The sequence below is a fragment of the Geotrypetes seraphini genome, chromosome 12 (genome assembly GCF_902459505.1).
Source record: "Geotrypetes seraphini chromosome 12, aGeoSer1.1, whole genome shotgun sequence".
Taxonomy (NCBI): domain Eukaryota; kingdom Metazoa; phylum Chordata; class Amphibia; order Gymnophiona; family Dermophiidae; genus Geotrypetes; species Geotrypetes seraphini.
This window is the reverse complement of record NC_047095.1, coordinates 35937927-35955240: the sequence shown is the minus strand read 5'-3', so window position 1 is coordinate 35955240 and position 17314 is coordinate 35937927.

Below are 17314 nucleotides of genomic sequence, written 5' to 3'. Positions count from 1 at the left end.
ATCATTATATTTGAGTCAGGAAAGAAAAATCATTTGGCAGAGCTAATAAAATAAATGTACATCATTTATAATTTTACCCTTGAGTTACTAATTGGTCAGTGCTATGCTTGTTTCTGTTATTGCATTCTGTCTCTTTGTGAATGTGTAGTGATAGGACAAAGGATACTGTGCCAGCAGTTAAAAGGAGAAGGTAACCTGGAAAGAATGGCTGTGGGCTTGAATATATAATACTCGTAGCAAGCTATTTGAATGGGTCATCTAAGTCAGAAAAGGAACATTCATGTTAGGATATTTGACATTTGCAAGATGGTTTACAAAAGGTTTGCTGAACACAGACTTTTATAAAGTATGTATAAACTGGAAAATATCCATGTCTTTAGTGGTTCATACACAGGGAAGAGCTGTTATATATTTAAAGAACAGTAAGATTCAGGGCCCCACTCATAAAAATGGCGAAGGTTAGAACTTATACATGCAAGTGCTAGATTTCACAAAACTGCATATTAAGAAGGAAGCAATAAAAAAGCCCAGGATACATATGTAGGCATTTTTTTTCCTGCTGGATTTGAACATCACAGCTACAAGCAGAATTAGTCCCTAATCACTCCTGGAAGACCCAGATCCAAAGGAAAAGTCATATGTGACTCGGTATAGCGGTAAATACTAATGGTGAAGTATATATGCATTTTCATTTCAAAATAAGACAGTTGTGTATCACTTTGAGGTTTATCCAGAATATACGCCCTTAGAATTTGTGCATGCTGTGGCTTTCTTTCCATGTGCAAGTAGCAGGGTTTTTCTAAAATCACTTATTGCACACATATGCTCGTCACATGTGTAAATGCACCTAGCTCTTCTAAAATCAGCTCCATAGATTAATAGCCAATGCAGCCACTGATACAGAAGAGCAGTACATGCTGAATATTTGGACACCACTTTGCGTTCCTCAAGAAAATTTATTCAAAACTCAATTTTGTGTAGTTTATCTAGTTCAGGAAAGAGACAGCCAACTCAGAGTATTCTCAATTTACAATGGGCTCAATATTCAAAGCGATTTCAATGGCCAAAAATAGCAACTGGCCATTTAAACCATTTATCCAGGGCTAACTGGGCACAAGTAGTGGCACTTAGCCAAATGGTCCCATTCAACGTACCCGGTTAGTGCCCAAACCGAAACTGGCTATTTTGTGGATATTCCAGGGGTAGAAACACAACATAGGGCCTGATTCTGTATAGGACGACGATATCAGTGGCTGCCGATTGCATGTCAGTCACGCTGTGGCATCCTATTCAGAATTATGTCTACACTCCTGGACAGGTGCCTTAAATGTAGGCCAGCATTTTGCAGGCCTACATTTAAGGTATCTGTCTCGTGTCTACGGAGACTTTTACCAATGCTTAAGCCTGGATGAAACTGCGCCCACGCCCCGCCTTGGGCATGCTTAAGTGTGTGTATGTGTCTTCGTAGATGTGCTACAGAGGCCTACAATGAAGGTGCCCTGCCTTGGACACTTTTTTTTTTTTTTTAAAGCATCCCACTTGGCTGACAGATAGCGGTAGAATGCCTACTGCTGCCTGCAATAGGGACAAGTGTTTCAAGAATCAGGCCAGGTTATGTGTCTATATTCAGCACTTAACCAGCTAAGATATCCGCATAAATAAGACTACATTTCTTCTTAGTCAAGTGCTAAATAGTTCATTTACCTCCTCCCCCCCCCATTTACGAAGCCGTGTTAGGCTTTTTTATCGCCAGCCACGGCGGTATTAGTTCTGACACTCATAGAATTCCTTCCGGGTGGCTTAAATTATTTTCGAACTGTGTATTTTTGTAACAAAATAAGAGATTCACGACGTGCACCTCTAAGGTGAACCCAAACCATATCCAGAATGTGGCACTTTAAAATCTGTGAACGCCACTGGAATATTCTTGAAAGCAGTGGCTTACTGGCCTTTCCAGAACTGAGGCTTAATATGTAAAATGGCACCTAAGGCTTCTAAAATTCTCTCCTAAACATGTCACTCAAGTATTTGCTAATTGAGGTTATAGATTTAGACAATGGAATTCAGGAAAGAGAAGTACAGATTTCCATTTGATAAACTGGCCACATTTGTCACCAAGAATGCAGGTATACATGAGCAAGACATGAGAACAAAGTCGGACGCGTTGTTTTCTAAATGCAATAAATGTAGCTTGCTCTATACTGTACATCTTCTTAACTTGGTGGACTTGAAGAAAAAAACCTTAAGAAATGTGAATGAACTGTTTAAGTGTAGATCTCTCAACCGCCCTGTCCAGAACGCACAGTTCCATCAATCGTTGTAGGAGAGAGGGAAAGTGCTGGAAATCCCTTTTATCACTGAAAGGTGAAACAAATTGCTTAAAGTTGGCCATTTTTATTACAAATTACCTGCAGGATTATGTGGATTTTTTTTTTTTTTTTAAGGATGAAGATGAATGTGAATGAACTGGAGTTCATATGCGGAAGATGATGAAACTTTAAGTAAATGAACAGAAGTGAAAACAGATGTTGCAGCAACAGAAGTATTTCCAGCAAAGAATGACGACTCTCACTGTCTATGAAAACCAGAAGAATGATTGCACAAAGTGGAAAATTATTTGACTGATCTCACCAGCTGGGCAAAGTCATTTGAAGGTACGACTGACAACATGCTGGCTAAAACATCACTTGAAAATAATGCGGTAAAATTGAAATCTACATGGCAGGCTCTTAATAGTTCTGCCAGAGCACTGCAAATCATTTTTTTTAAGATGCATGGCATTGCAATCAAGTCAAATAACTCAACCTCAAATCGATAAATGTGTTTGAATCTATTCCTGCATTTGAGCACAATGCCGATCTAAAGTCATGCTGAAATGAAGTGCCTTGATACTGTTGAATTTCGGTACAACCTGAAAGATTGTTTTCCAGATTTGCTCTGAGATGTTTATAGGTCCTGGTGAACTGTGGAAACTGTGAGAGATCTTTTTCTTCTTACAAAGATATATTGAGAAATGATAGATGCTCAATCAAAACTAAAAACCTGGCAATGTACAACATGTTATTTCAAAATCACAGCAAGCTGTAATATGAAAGAAAATGAACATTTTTTTTCCACAGCAATAATCTTGAATGGAAGGTTTGCATGACATTTTGTTCTAAGGGAGATGACAGATATGCAATACAAAGTAATGACCAGCCAGAAAATGTTTGTTTCCAACAAGGATCTGCTGAAAGTTATCATATGACAAAACAGTGAGAGAAATATCTTTTTCTGAAAAAGATTCACAGAGATATCTGACATGTTGTGTTGAGAAACGCTACATGGCAAACTGAAATTGTAACAACATGCAAAAGAAAATTATTTTCTAATGAAGAAACGTGGATGTGTGAGAAGGAGCCCTGGAAAATTTCCAGAGTATTTTACAAGGTAATCTACATTTGATTCACTATCCAGGACTGTATCTGTTTCCATCTCCATGTGTAGGGTTACCACATGGCTCCAGAAACAGGAGGACAGATAGAGACATCTGGGTTTTACTTCTACTGAAAGCAATGGAAGTAAAACTCGAATGTCTGAATCCATCCTCCTTTTTCTGGAGCCATATGATAGCCCTACCATGTGCAGCAGGAGCAGTGATTTTGAAAAGCTGCATGGGAGAAAAGGCCATTGTAAGACCCTTTTCAAAATTGATGCTTCTGCATAGCTGTTAAGAACATAAGAACATAAGAAGTTGCCTCCGCTGGGGCAGACCAGAGGTCCATCCTGCCCAGCGGTCCACTCCCGCGGTGGCCCATCAGGCCCACTGCCTGAACAGTGGTCTCTGACTAATTTTATAATTTACCTCTAATCCTGTCCCTATAACCTTACCTCTACTCCTATCTGTACCCCTCAATCCCTTTGTCCTCCAGGTACCTGTCCAGACCTTCTTTGAAGCCCTGTAGCGTACTTCTGCCTATCACATCCTCCGGCAGTGCGTTCCATGTATCCACCACCCTCTGGGTGAAAAAGAACTTCCTGGCGTTTATTCTAAACCTTTCCCCTTTCAATTTCTCCGAGTGCCCCCTTGTACTTGTGGTTCCCCTTAGTTTGAAAAATCTGCCCCTGTCCACTTTTTCTATGCCCTTCATGATCTTGAAGGTTTCTATCATGTCTCCCCTGAGTCGTCGCTTTTCCAGGGAGAAAAGCCCCAGCTTTTTCAGTCTGTCAGTATATGAGAGGTCCCCCGTACCCTTTATTAGCTTAGTTGCTCTTCTCTGGACTCTCTCAAGTACCGCCATGTCTTTCTTGAGGTACGGCGACCAGTTCCCCTCCACAACTCCCTCATGAGATCCAATCAGCCACATGTAGAAGAGCAACTGTGTTTGATTGTTACTCCCGAAGAGCAACTTCAGGAGTAACAATCAAACACAGTGAAAAATCGAAGCACGCCCTTAAAGATACAGTTAACGAGAGAAAAGACCTCGGAGACTTCAGAGACCTTTTGAAACTACTACACTCAATGTCTCGATCACCGGTCAAAAACTCTCGATGCCAGTTTTAGCAAAACTTTTAACTATATTTATAAATGAAAAAGCAGTGCAAATACAACTTCTCCAGAAACGCCACTGCAAACGCCAGCATCTGATGTTCTAAGCCCAACAGGGCCTCCTTTTCACCCCTTGAAAAGTGGCTTCCTCAGGAGCGATGCTGAAGAACCTCAAACAGAAATGCACTTGTGACAAAATTATAATAATCAATGGCATGTCAAATTTAAACATAACTTTAAGTCATACAGGATGGATACGCTACTTCAGTGGTTCCCAACCCTGTCCTGGAGGACCACCAGGCCAATCGGGTTTTCAGGCTAGCCCTAATGAATATGCATGAGAGAAATTTGCATATACTGGAAGTGGCAGGCATGCAAATCTGCTCCATGCATATTCATTAGGGCTAGCCTGAAAACCCGATTGGCCTGGTGGTCCTCCAGGACAGGGTTGGGAACCACTGCGCTACTTAGTTCTCTACCGGCTTTCAAAAAAAATGGCACTTGTGCGTGACAACACACAGCGTCTATTTAAATGTGTTGGCGTGATTCTTAGCCAATGAAAAGTAACTTCAGAAAAAGAAATGAAAAATTAAAAGAGACAATATAATGAATCATTGGAGAAGAGCAAGATGTAACAGCTTTACTGGAATCATCAAGTATTGAGTTCACTGGCCATGCAATATTGTTGGTTACCTTTGTCTTTTACCAAGATAGAGAGATGGTTCTAAAGCAGTATTATAGCTTGAAGCAAATTTCCTATTTAGGTGAAAGAATATATATTTTTCCGGACGTTTCTAAGTGGACTCAAGCTAGGAGAAAGGAATTTCTAGCTTATCGGGATAAAGTACTCTCCTTAGGTGTTTTTTTTCCAATTGTGATTTCCATGTAAATGCTTTATTTCATATCAGGAGGTTAGATACATATTTTATGATCCAGTTCAGCTCCGTTTCTTTTTAGAGGGTAAAGGGATTTCATTTGCAGCCTAGGCAAAAAGTAAGAATCGAGTTAGTTAGAAAGTTGAAGGATTTGCTCAGTTTCTATGGCTTAGTATTTCTTTTTGTTTTAATTTCCTCTCCCTGGAGGATTAATATCATTGCCCCCCACTCAGTTTGAGGACTATATTTTGTATTATATTTTCTTATTTATATTGTATAACTTTAAGTTTATGCTTTGTATTTAATTTGAAAATTATAAATAATAAAAAAACCCAATATAATGAATCAGTAGTAGGTACTCCAATCTATTTTATCATTGAGGCCATTTGGATGAAGAGATTTCAAAGGAAAATTCCAAAAAGATTCTCGTTGTCTTAAAGTGAGAATATGATCTCCACTAAGGACATTTTTTGGACTGTATCAATAGCAAAGCAACGTAACTCAGAAAAAGTGTGTTTGGCTGAAATACAGTGTTGCACCATAGGTTCTTTTTCTATGTGACGTTTGATATTGGATTTATGTTTGTTGCAGAGACATTGAATCACGTAAACAACGTGACTAGTTTTGCAGGTACCAAAATACTTGAGAGAGTAAGTCCTGCCTGTAATACTATGATGAAAACTTTTTAACTGCAAAGTGATCTCTCAAATAGAGCAGACACCATATTTAAAATGGCCAAAGAGTTGACCTGTCTTGAATATTTGAGGTGACATGTATGATGGACAAAGGTGTTCCTTTAAGTTTTTACCTCTAGAGAAAGCAAATCTTAGCTGCATAGTTTTGAAAGGAGAAAGTGATTGAACAATGTCCCATCGTTGTCTGATGAGGTCAGCAATCGCTGAACTCATAGTGGTGTGTTTTAAAACACAAGTAAAAAAATCATTATGATCATGTTTTAAGTGTTGATTTTTCAAAAGCAAATCTCTGTCATTAAATTTAGAACGGATGCAGGCTTGACGTAAGATCTTTTTTGAATAACCCCTTCTTTCTAAATTAAGCATTAGTTGCTTAGCTTGAAATTTTAAATCCTCATTGTTGCTGCAATTTCTTATCATTTGAGAAAAAGGGATACTTTTCTTGAGATGTCTTGGATGACAACTTGAAAATGATAAGAAAGTATTTTTTGCCGTTGGTTTAAAAAACATTTTTTGTGCAGAAAGCAAGATCTTTTTGCATGATTGTGATGTCAAGATTGCAAACAAACTGAATGTGCAGATCACATGAAATAAACCATTGAACAAAACTGAGCAATTGAACTTGTGAGCCTGTCAATAGCAGAAAAAAGTCATCAATAAATCTCCACCAAATATGGATCTTATCAAAAAATGGAGAGTGATCAAGCCAAGTCTCTTCAAAGTGTATCATGTATGTTTGCAATTGAGGGGGAAAAAGTGGCCCCCATTGCAACTCCACTAATTTGTTTATAAAGTTGTTTGTCAAAAAGAAAATAGTTCTCACACATAGCTAGCTTTGCTAGTGTTAGCAAAAATTCAGAAGGAATTTGCATGGGTCTCATGCGTTTATTCAATACTTTCTTGAAGACTTCAAGCACCTCTGTCTGTGGTATGGATGTATAAAGAGATGTTACATCGAGGGTTACTAGATTGAAAGGTCCATCTTTTGGGTCAACTTCATTTAGTTCATCTAAAAAGTCTTTGGAATCCTTGATGTATGACTTAGATTTAGAAACCTCATTCTTCAAAAAGCAGTCGACAAAGGAAGATAAAGGGCTCCTTTTACAAAGCTGTACTAGGGCTTTAATGTGCGGAATAGCGTGCAATAAATTGCCTCGACAATGATAAAGTCTGTTGAAACTACTACCTCTACAGGAACTCTGTCATGGCTCAGAAGTCAGAATGCTTGCCTTGTAGTCCCCAAGCTCCCAGGCTATACCTGGTTCAAACCCCAGCTCTGCTGGTGCAGTGTTTTATTATGAGGGGGAAAAAAAACAATCACCTCCGAGCCTCGGATGCTTTCTTATTATGAGGGGAAAAAAAACAATCGCCTCCGAGCTTCGGAAATGTGATGCTTTCTTATTATGAGTGGGGTGAAAAAAAAACAATAGCCTCCGAGCCTCGACAATGATAAAGTCTGTTGAATGTGCTAATGTTCAAACCCCGCCTCCGCCACTGCAGTGTTTTATTATGAGGGAAAAAAAACCAATCACCTCCGAGCCTCGGATGCTTTCTTAATATGAGGGGAAAAAAACCAATCGCCTCTGAGATTCGGCAATGTGATGCTTTCTTATTATGAGTGAGGGAAAAAAAAACAATCGCCTCCGAGCCTCGACAATGATAAAGTCTGTTGAATGTACTACCTCTACAGGGACCCCAGTTGTGGCTCAGCAGTCAAAGCACCCACCCTGTAGTCCCCAGGGTCTCAGGCTGGTTCAAATCCCAGCTCTGCCAGTGCAGTGTTTCATTATGAGAGGAAAAAAAAGCAATTGCCTGCTTTCTTATTGTGAGGTGGGGGTGGAAAGACATTCAGCAGACTTTATCATTGCTGAGGCTTGGAGGCAATTGGCTTTTTTTCCACCCCTTTGAATTTCATTGGCAGAGGCAGGGTTTGAACCAGGTCTAGCCTGGGACCCTCAAGGCAAGCACTCTAACTGCTGAGCCACAATAGAGGTCCCTGTAGAGGTAGTACATTCAGCAGACTTTATCATTGCCGAGGCTCAGAGGCAATTGGTTTTTTTTCCCACCCCCTTGAATTTCACTGGCAAAGGCAGGGTTTGAACTAGGTCTAGCCTGGAACCCTGGGGACTTCAGGGTGAGCACTCTGACTGCTGAGCCATGACAGGGGTCCCTGTAGAGGTTGTACATTCAGCAGACTTAATCATTGCTGAGGATCAGAGGCAGGGTTTGAACCGGGTCCAGCCTGGGACCCTGGCATCTTCAGGGCAAGCATGCTGACTGCTGAGCCACAACAGAGGTCCTTGTAGAGGTAGTACATTCAGCAGATGTTATAATTACCGAGGCTTGGAGGCGATTGGTTTTTTTCCCACCCCGCCTCTGATCCTTGGCAATGATAAAGTCTGCTGAATGTACTATCTCTACAGGGACTCCTGTAGTGGCTCAGCAGTCAGATTGCTCATCCTGAAGTCCCCAGGGTCCCAGGGACTCCTGTAGTGGCTCAGCAGTCAGAGTGCTCATCCTGAAGTCCCCAGGGTCCCAGGCCGGACCTGGTTCAAACCTGCCTCCACCAGTGAAATTCAAGGGGGTGGAAAAAAAAGTCAAATTGCCTTAGCAATGATAGAGTCTGCTGAATGTACTACCTTGAATTTCACTATTAGAGGTGGGGTTTGAATCAGGTCCAGCTGGGACTCTGGGGTCTTCAGGGTGAGCACTCTGATTGCTGAGCCACAACAGGAGTCCCTGTAGAGGTAATACATTCAGTAGACTTTATCATTGCCGAAGATCGGAGGCGGGGTTTGAACCAGGTCCAGCCTGGGACCCTGGGGACTTCAGGGTGAGCACCCCCGCCAAGAGATTGGATGTTGCATCTGTGGCAGAACTTCGGACAAGTGGAGGAGTAGGAGGTGTGATGTACAGCTTGAGGATGATGTCTTGGATTTTGAACAGTGGACAGCGACGTTGTATGGTTTGCAAAGTTAGCAGTGTTAAATTAATGGTTAATTGTTGCATTGGTATGTTGATGTTAACAGATCTATGGCTGCGGCCATTAATAAACCCACTCTTCTTTCAATGAAAAGCTGAGGTGTCTGTGTGGTGATTGGGGGGGTAGGGGTGTAAGCAATTGGTGGAGGCAAGAAGTTCCAAATGCCGCTTTTGATAAAACTGAGAATATCATGATGCCTCTGTATGATTGTACCTTAAATACTGTAAGCAGTTCTGGTTAATTTATCACAATAAAGTTATAGATGAACTAGAAAATGTAGAGAGAAAGGCAAACAAACGATGATGAGGATAGAACAATTTCCCTATGGAGATTGGCTAAAGAGGTTAAGGCTTTGCAGTTTTGAAAAGAGACAACCGAGAGGAAATAGAGCACTATAAAATTATGAGTGCGGTGAAGCAGATAAATAGGGAATAGTTGCTTGTCCTGTCAAACAGTACTAAGACTAGGAGACACTAAAAAAGCTTTTGAAAATAATTGGAAGATGTATTTTCATTCAATGCACAATTAAGCAATAGAAGATATGGCAAAAAAAACAAACAAACCCAGTTATGATATTAGGGATATGAAGGCAAAAAAAGAAAGAAAGAAAAAGATTTTTTATTTTTTAGTTTGCCATGTTGTCGGAGAGGTTTTTGTTTGGTTTTTAAATTATAATGGGCTAATAGTGCGCACTATTGGAAACAATGGGGGTAATTCTCAAAAGGTCACCTATGGTTAGATGCTAGGACAATGCATGCTATCCTCCTAATTCTATTTATGGCACTTTAAGGGCTCCTTTTACAAAAGCACGCTAGCGGTTTTAGCACACGCTTAGCTCATGCTAAAATGCCGCTCGTGCCAGCCGCTACCGTCTCCTTTTAAGCAGGTGGTAGTTTTTCGGCTAGCAGGCGCTAATCTTGTGCGTGCACTAAAAAGACTAGTGCACCTTAGTAAAAGGAGCCCTAAGGTGCACTAGCGTTTTTAGCGCACGCACAAAATTACCGTGTACTAAATCACGCAGTATGCTTCTAGAATAACGCCAGCTCAATGCTGGTGTTAAGGTCTAGCATGTGTGGAAATTTAGCGTGCGGTATTCCGCGCGTTAAGGCCCTAACACACCTTAGTAAAAGGAGCTCTAAGTTGTGTGTGCAGATCTGGGCATTTGCCTAATTTACTCATGCAACTTAATTGAATAACAAGCCAATTAGGACTGCTAATTGGTTTCTTAACAAGCAAGTATCAGAACTGAATTAAAATGTATGCATGTAAATTTAGGCATGAAATCCTCACCTAAATTTTACGCACGGAACCAGGGTCATGGGAGAATCAGGGGCATTCCTCACATTTACGTGCATAATTATAGAATGTGGGGCATTGGCACCTGACTTTAGGCGTGAGGATTTGTACCACATGGCCATTTCTAAAGTTAGGTGTGACTCTCAGGTGTAAGCATTATTTTTTAAACTTTAGGTACCATTTATAGAATACAATAATGTTTAAGCAGGGGTTTTTTGCTGCCAATTTTTTAGATGCTGTAAATAGAATTCAGTCCAACATATGAACCCTGTATTGGCAATTAAACACATAATAGCCATCATTCAATACTAGCAGAAGTTCACAGTTATGAGTCTAACTTTAGGCATGAGCACTCATGCTAGCTCAAAGGCTGGTGCAAATGTTTGTGTCAAAGGGGTCCTTTTATTAAGGCACGCTAACCGATTTAGCGCATGCTAAATGCTAAAGCATCCATTATATTCTATGGGTGCCTTAGCATTTATCGTGCGCTAAATCGGTTAGCGCATCTTAATAAAAGGGCCCCAAACTGCTGTCAGTTAGGCGCATCATTAATAGTGATGGCAAGCGTCTGACCTGCCCATGCCCGTGCCCCTTCCAGGTTCATGCCTCTTTGCAGTTGTGCATGATTGATTTTTTTTTTTTTTTTTAAATAAATTTGAGATTAATTCACAAGAATACATTTATTCATGAAAATGAGATATATCAGGAATGATTAGATTATAAATAATAAATAACAGGAAACTATAATAACCGACACCTGCAATCTCAATACATAGTCAACAAACTATTGTGGCTGTGAAAGCAATTAGGAAAAAAAAAAAAGAACAGGAGTGAGGACACAGGGGGATTGCGAAGATCTGCAACGTGACATAATCAGGCTTGAGGAATGGGCATCAACATGGCAGATGAGGTTCAACGTGGCTAAGTGTAAAGTGATCTTGCAAAAAACTCTGAGTAAGATGGTGGACATAATGGCTCTGGGGGATCCTTGATAAAGCAAATTGTTGCGAAACATGTCAGATCATGTAACCCAGTAGCATACTAAGCTAAGTATACAATTCATTTGAATATGTTTAAATAGAATAATCTCAAGGAAACTTCTAAAACTTCTAAAAAGATTATGGTGGATAAAAAAGTTTTTAAAAAAGTTTACCTAAATAACTGCAATAAAAGAATGTGGGCCAATGAGGAATAAAAAACTGGTATCCTTACCTCTATTGAACATTACTAAGGGTGGAGGAGGTATATCTGAAGCCACATTTTGCCAGATTTGAAATATATGAGAGCATGTGGAACAGCTTGTAATTTTGTGGAGAGGGATGTTGGATATTGTGGAGGTTGGGTGAAGTATTGGAGACTTGTGAGATAAGTGTAAAATGATGCATGTAGGTAACAAAAATCTCCTGCACGAATACAGGATGTCTGGGGCAGTACTTGGAGAGACCTCCCAGGAAAGAGACTTGGGAGTTCTGATCGACAAGTCGATGAAGCCATCCACGCAATGTGCGGCTGCGGCGAAAAGGGCGAACAGAATGCTAGGAATGATAAAGAAGGGGATCACGAACAGATCGAAGAAGGTTATTATGCCGCTGTACCGAGCCATAGTGCGCCCTCACTTGGAGTACTGCGTCCAGCACTGGTCATCGTACATGAAGAAGGACACAGTACTACTTGAAAGGATCCAGAGAAGAGCGACTAAGATGGTTAAGGGGCTGGAGGAGCTGCCGTAGAGCGAAAGATTAGAGAAACTGGGCCTCTTCTCCCTCGAACAGAGGAGATTGAGAGGGGACATGATCGAAACATTCAAGGTACTGAAGGGAGACAGCAAACTACAGACCAGTGAGTCTAACATCGATAGTGAGCAAACTAATGGAAACTCTAATCAAACACCAATTAGATAAGATCCTGGATGAGGAGAATCTACGGGATCCCCGACAACATGGATTTACTAAGGGGAGATCCTGCCAATCCAACCTGATCAGCTTCTTTGACTGGGTAACGGGGAAGCTGGATATTGGGGAGTCCCTGGACATCGTGTACCTGGACTTTAGCAAAGCATTCGATAGCGTACCACACCGCAGGTTACTGAACAAGATGAGTTCTATAGGATTAGGTAACACATTGACGAAATGGGTTGGGAGCTGGCTTGGAGGTAGGCTCCAAAGGGTGGTAGTGAACGGCACCCCCTCCGAAATGACGGAGGTGATTAGTGGAGTACCACAGGGCTCAGTCTTGGGCCCAATCCTATTCAACATCTTTATAAGAGACTTGGCAGAAGGACTTCGAGGTAAAATAACATTATTCGCCGATGACGCCAAACTTAGTAATGTAGTGGGCAAATGCACAACAGACGAAGATTCAGTGCCCGACAACATGATGCACGACCTACTCCTACTGGAGCGATGGTCTAAGACATGGCAACTCAACTTCAATGCCAAAAAATGCAAAGTTATGCACCTGGGCAGCCAGAATCCATGCAAGTCTTATACCCTTAATGGCGAGATCCTAGCAAAAATGGTAGCAGAACGAGACTTGGGGGTAATCATCAGTGAGGACATGAAGTCTGCCAATCAAGTGGAGCAGGCTTCGTCCAAGGCAAGACAAATCATGGGCTGCATACGAAGGGGTTTCGTCAGTCGTAAGGCAGAAGTTATTATGCCATTGTATAGATCCATGGTGAGGCCCCACCTGGAATACTGTGTGCAATTCTGGAGGCCGCATTATCGCAAGGATGTGCTGAGACTGGAGTCGGTGCAAAGAATGGCCACCCGGATGGTCTCGGGACTCAAGGATCTACCATACGAAAAACGGCTTGACAAATTACAGCTATACTCGCTCGAGGAGCGCAGAGAGAGGGGGGACATGATCGAGACGTTCAAGTATCTTACGGGCCGCATCGAGGCGGAGGAAGATATCTTCTTTTTCAAGGGTCCCACGACAACAAGAGGGCATCCGTTGAAAATCAGGGGCGGGAAACTACGAGGTGACACCAGGAAATTCTTTTTCACCGAAAGAGTGGTTGATCGCTGGAATAGTCTTCCACTACAGGTGATTGAGGCCAGCAGCGTGCCTGATTTTAAGGCCAAATGGGATCGGCACATGGGATCTATTCACAGGGCAAAGGTAGGGGAGGGACATTAAGGTGGGCAGACTAGATGGGCCGTGGGCCCTTATCTGCCGTCTATTTCTATGTTTCTATGTTTCTATGACTTAGTAGATAAGGACAGGTTGTTCACCCTCTCCAAAGTAGGGAGAACAAGAGGGCACTCTCTAAAATTGAAAAGGGATAGATTCCATACGAACATAAGGAAGTGCATAGATTACATAGAGTATGACGGCAGAAAAGGGCCGACGACCCAACAAGTCTGCCCATTCAAAGAACCCTTCCCTTAAAAGAACCCTTCCCCTAAGCATTTCCCTGGAGTGAACCCACATGTTTATCCCATCGTCTCTTGAAGTCGAGCACGTTGCTGGCTTTGACTACCTGACGTGGAGGACCATTCCAACGATCAACCACCCTTTTGGTGAAGAAGTACTTCCTGATGTTGCCATGAAGTCTCCCACCCTTGAGTTTGAGTGGATGCCCTCTTATTGCCGTGGGACCTGTCAGGCTTTAGACTGACAAAACTTCTTCAGATGCAACCCAACATTTGTCTAGCCTTGGTTGAAGCTTTCTCCACATAAATGGTAGTCTTCATATCATCACTAATGATTACACCCGCTTAGTGAGTGAGGGGAGGAGTCAAAGCGCGCATGCGCACTCTTGCCAGCCACGGACCGACGGATCACGGAACACACCGGTAAGAGTGCGCATGCGCGCTTAGGGTTTTATTATAAGAGATGATGCATCCATCAAGATCCATACAGAAGGAGAATTATAGTTATCAGCACATAATTCAGTATTTATTTTGAGAATAAACATGAAAAGATAAAATGAAATCATACCTCATGTCTCCTCCAAAGAAAACAGCTTCAATGGGTGTAATTTTCAAAAGGTTTCTCTACATGTAAGCAGGTATTTCTCCATGGAGTAGCTCCTTTTGAAAATTGCCCCCCTACAGAAAAGGGGTAGTATTGGAGGTAGATTTGCACTGAATCTTCAAAATGTTTGCATAACTTTTCCATTTTGAAATTCCTGAACATTCCTCATTCTTTCTTATTCCATGCACTTTGCACCTGCAATGTATATACTGTAAGGTAAAAAAAAAAAATCCCCTTGGTTGTATAAATGAAGTTCATGCAAAAATGAACATAAGAATTGCCGCTGCTGGGTCAGACCAATGGTCCATTGTGCCCAGCAGTCCGCTCATGTGGTGGCCCTCTGGTCAAAGACCAGCACCCTAACTGGGACTAACCCTACCTGCACGATGGACCATTGGTCTGACCCAGCAGCGGCAATTCTTATGTTCAATTTTGCATGAACTTCATTTATACATTCTAAAGGAGAATTAAATCTTACCTATGCTAGCTCTTACCCCCTCCCCCCCTCTCAAAAACTGCTTTTCCTACTTTCAGAAGACATCTTTCCAAAGCCCGAATTTGCTGGTATTATGGCTTAGTCTCCTTGGAGAGGGCACTGGGGAAAATTCCTAATGGATTCCACAGTTGAAAGATGTATCAAGTACTGTATTATTATGACCATAGCTCAATCCTACTTTCAGGGTTATGAGAAGAATAAAGTATAATGAATTAGAAGGTACTTCCTTGACTTGTAAGGTACACACAACAGGAAAGCAGAAGGTCTAGCACTGGAAAAACTTAACGACTAAGATAAGCAACAGGAACAGACTAAGCATGTGAAAGACATGACCAGGGATCAACTCCAGGCACTAACTGGGGAGAGGATGGCTTTCTGTCTTCTCTTTCCTGCATAATACAGTAACATGTAGAAGTAAAGGCTGTCTTATAGGTTTCAGCTAGCGTTAACAGACGTCTGAATTTCCGAGGACATGTCCGGGGGACCGGACAGCTTTTCAAAACCTGGCACTTTGTCCGGGTTTTGAAAAGCTTCTCTCTAAATTGCGTCGGGCAGGAGGAAATCTGTGCATGTGCGGATTTCCTCCTGCCTGACGAGAGCAGGCAGCGGGAGTGGGGCTAGTGCAGGACTGGGGGTGTAATGGGGCGGGGGATGGGTGGAACTCGCCGGGCTTGGGGGGCAGGTCTAGGGGTCCGGATTTTACTAAAGTAAAATCTGGTACCCCTAGCTTCAGCTACACAAGTGTGGGAATAAGGCAGTTTGGTCTGAGGAAGCTAGTATATATTATGGGAATCCACAGCCACAATAGTGAGCTAAGTAGCTTTAGCTAACGTGATATGAGGTCTTAGATAAATTATATAAAGTCCTTGTGAGAGAGTCTATAGGACGCTACCACTCCCCTTGCTGGTACTCCCATGCATTGTCAGAGCCATCTTAAGTTCCATAGGCCCTCCCAAAGGGGAAGTGACTTAAGAGAGGTGGAGTCAGGAAGACAGGAACTGGGAAGTGCAAAACTCAGGGCACAGCTAGGCTAGGGAGGCCCAAAGGGAAGAAGCGATGCTCTGCTGCATATGCCTGCACCACTTATGTATGACTGGAACTGCAACGGCCAAGTCTGAGTTGGAACTGTACAGTCTGATGCTTTGACTTGGCAGACTGTAGACCAGCCTCACTGAACTGTTAACGCTTGTGCTGGTAACTCTGAGAGCAGAGCCTAGCAGTGTATGTTGCACACTGTGGTCCTGCAGGAAGCAGGCCACCAAAGGACACTCCTGTATAGAAGAACTAGGCTTTTGTGTTTGTCTTCCCCACATATGACTTGAACAGGACCCCTATCTAACACCTTCAATAAAGCATTATTTTGTTCACAGTCCTTTATGGTAAGACAGATTTGGACAGTGTAGTAGGAGAGTTTCTGTGTTAATGCAGAGCAACCCTTAATGAATGTATAAAGGAGGCTCATCCAGGTCTGGATGATATAGGAATGAAAATTTTTTAAGTACAAGAAATGAAATTTCAACTTTTAGGCCTCCTCAGAGAAATGTACAAACATGTCCATTATCATTGGAAATGAATCAGGCATTGATTGTGGTGCTCTTCAAACAGTATAGACATCTACTTCCTTTATCTCTGATTAAAATTGACATTATGGTACATTTCTGTCAGCAACATTAGCACATAGGATAGATGAGTTAGTCCCTAGCCTAGTGACAGCAGATCAAACTAGCTCCACCCAGGGCTGGCACAAAGTCAGAAATGTGTGTACAACAGATTTGGCAGCAGAACTGGTGGTGCTGATTCCAGATGCCAAAAAAAAGCTTTTAAAAAGGATATTTGGGACTATGTGTAGCTCGGATGATTATGACGGACAGTTTTGTGATCTTGGCTCAGGCACTGGACAATGAATCTAGTATGCAGTTCCTCATTAATGCAATGCATTTCCACTCTGTGGTGGGACCAAACAGAGATGGTCATTCTTATCCTAGAACTGCTAGATATTAAGTAGATGGCTTGAGATCAAAATTGTATTTATTTGCTCTTAATAACCTCATTTTGTGAGGAATAAATTGTAAGCAATATCAAATCTTTTCTAAATTTGAATCTTTTTCTGGACTAGAAATTAACCACTAAGGCAGTGTATCGCAAACTGTGTGCCATGGCACACTAGTATGCCTCCTGAGATTTCAGGTGTGCCGCGGCATACTGGGGTGGAGGAGAAGCACCGGCGCCAGCTGACTGCCTATGGCGAGAGGCACGTCTTGTAGCCAATAGGCCAATACCAGCGCTTCTCTTTCTCTCCGGCCCTCTTCCCTGCTGGCACCCTCCACTGGTGTCTCAGGCCCCATCTGAAAGGCCTTCGTGCATGCGTGGACATCGACGTGATGATGTCATGTATTTGTATGATGTCATCACTGTGATGTCTGCACACTTCTAGGTGCCTCGAGCTGTGGCCACTACCGT